This window comes from Limulus polyphemus, unplaced genomic scaffold (assembly GCF_000517525.1).
Source record: "Limulus polyphemus unplaced genomic scaffold, Limulus_polyphemus-2.1.2 Scaffold1115, whole genome shotgun sequence".
NCBI classification, from domain to species: Eukaryota; Metazoa; Arthropoda; class Merostomata; order Xiphosura; family Limulidae; genus Limulus; species Limulus polyphemus.
Genome location: NW_013666725.1, coordinates 23,750 through 26,044, shown reverse-complemented (window position 1 = coordinate 26,044; position 2,295 = coordinate 23,750). Strand labels below are relative to the sequence as shown.

General features: G+C 37.4%; 1 protein-coding gene across 1 annotated transcript in view; it reads left to right on the top strand.

The window, feature by feature from the left end:
• The window catches only part of LOC106462189 (protocadherin-16-like), a 50,450-nt gene that overhangs the window by 33,225 nt on the left and 14,930 nt on the right, over nucleotides 1–2,295 (top strand). The window lies entirely within an intron of this gene.

The following is a 2,295-nucleotide window of genomic DNA, read 5'->3' as shown; positions in this document are numbered from 1 at the left end:
TAACTATTTATAAGTTCTGGAAATGTTATTGAAAATACGTGAGTATTTTTAAATGTAATTGAAATACGTGAATATGAATAAATAATATGTTTTTATATTCTTTCATATGTTTATGCCCAGTAAATTTGAGTGGGCCGCCGTAAGCTGTGGTCATGAATAGTGGGTCGCGATTCTAAAAAGTTTGGGAACCCCTGAGATAGAGGATTATTGAATTAAAATGAAAGAAACTGTTTAAGTGTAAATATAGGAAGAAACTGTAATTTAGTGAAAACAACTGTAACTGAGTGAAAATAAAACTTTCTTTTGTGAGCTAAAATCGCATTAGCAAACTGAAAATTAAGGACGGTATAAACTGACAACTGAATTAAAGTTAAAGCTCAATCAAATAGACACACGAAAATGCCCTTGTATTAAGCCTTGGCTCATTTAACTATTTCATTGCCGGGCGGGATCGTAAAGAATCATATTTAATAATCATTAGATGATTTTGTTAGGCTAACTGGAATCATCAGTACGAAAAAATATTAAACTAAATTTATATCTAAATTCAGCATTTTCTAATCTCCAAAAAGACTGTCAATGTCAAAGAGGAATAAAATAAATTGAACAGACTACCAAGTAAATTATTTGAAACCAAATTTAGAGTTTGAGGAAGTCTGATATCCAAAATCGCGCGCCTCCTGACAGCCCATCTGTAAGTCTGGGGGCTTATAACACTAAAAATCGGGGTTTGGTATGCGCGATGCGCAGGGCATAGATGGACTATTGCGTAACTTTCTGTTTAACAACACATCCAAACCATACAATGACGTGCAAAATTTTTCTAAGTCCCCACTTTTCAGTTTCCCTTTATCACTCTTCTATGACTTTTAGCCTCCCAGTGACACAGCGGTATGTCTGCGGACTTACAACGCTAGAATCCGGGTTTCGATACCCGTGGTGGGCAGAGCACAGATAGCCCATTGTATAGCTTTGTGCTTAATTATAAAGAAACAAACAAACAATGACTTTTGAATATTATAAAAATATATATATAATGAAAAGTAATGCCTCTCAAATGCAAGTAAGTGTGCTAGAACCTTTATGATTTTCTCATAAATAAATTTTCGCAAACATATTCAAAAATTAGAGTTTGCTTAACTTTGACCACAAGTCTTCCCCCTTGTGTATTTTGTGCACATTTCTGAAACAAACAAACAATCTTAGTTTTTTACGATCTTAAAGTCTATTTCACTGGATGAATAAACAAACCAGTAAGTGGGGAAGGTAGGATTACGCTTAATTTATGAACCAATTGATGATAGCAGTGGTACTAAAATCTATTAGCAGCCCCTAATTTTTAAATGATATTCCAGAGGGAAAGCAACTACTCAACAACAAACATCGTCATCAAACTTTTAATTAGTTTAATCGAAGAGCAGGATTTTACCATCACTCTTATTACTCACCGACGGTCCCAAAGTGTGTAGCTCGTTTTTGCAGCAATTGGACGCCAAACTTGGACCCTCATATTCGCAGTCCAGCACGCCAACCACTAGGAAACGCTCAGCCCTACCTCTTATCAAATTGTACCTGTTATTGGATTCGTATAGTTGAGCTCTTTATTAGCCTCGGCATAACGGCTGATAGAACGACTCTGAGTTTTTTGTTGTTGTTGTTGTTTTCAATTACAAACTTTTAGCTCATAGCTCCGCCATCTCCTAGCCGATCTGAGATCTAATTATAGTTTTGGACTCAGGAGGTCAAACCCTTTCGATTGGTGTATTTGACCTCGCTCAAGGTCTCATAGATTAATTTACTCTAATCCTGCCTAAAATAATTTCAATTTGAGGGTAGGCTGATAACTATCCTGATGACCGATAAAACTGAATCGTGTATACGCGGGTCCCTGACGCACAAAAATATGGCTAATAAAAATGGGGGAAAAAGGTCTCATACATTAATTTACTCTAATCGTGTCTAAAATAATTTCAAGTGCCGCGGCTATTTAGTATACCCTCTTGTTCACTTATGAAACATTCGTGATTATCTGTTCTACTTTCATCCATGTCTTCATATTCCAACTTTCTCACTAAATACAAATCCTCCTGAGAAGAAAACGCGCTTTGAATTGTCCAGTACTGAAAAGGTCGGGCCGGCATGGCCAGGGGGTTAGGGCGCTCGACTCGCAATCTGAGGGTCGCGGGTTCAAATCCCGTTCCACCAAACATGCTCGCCCTTTCGCCATTTCAGCCGTGGGGGCGTTATAATATGACAGTCAATCCCACTATTCGTTGGTAAAAGAGTAGCCCAAAG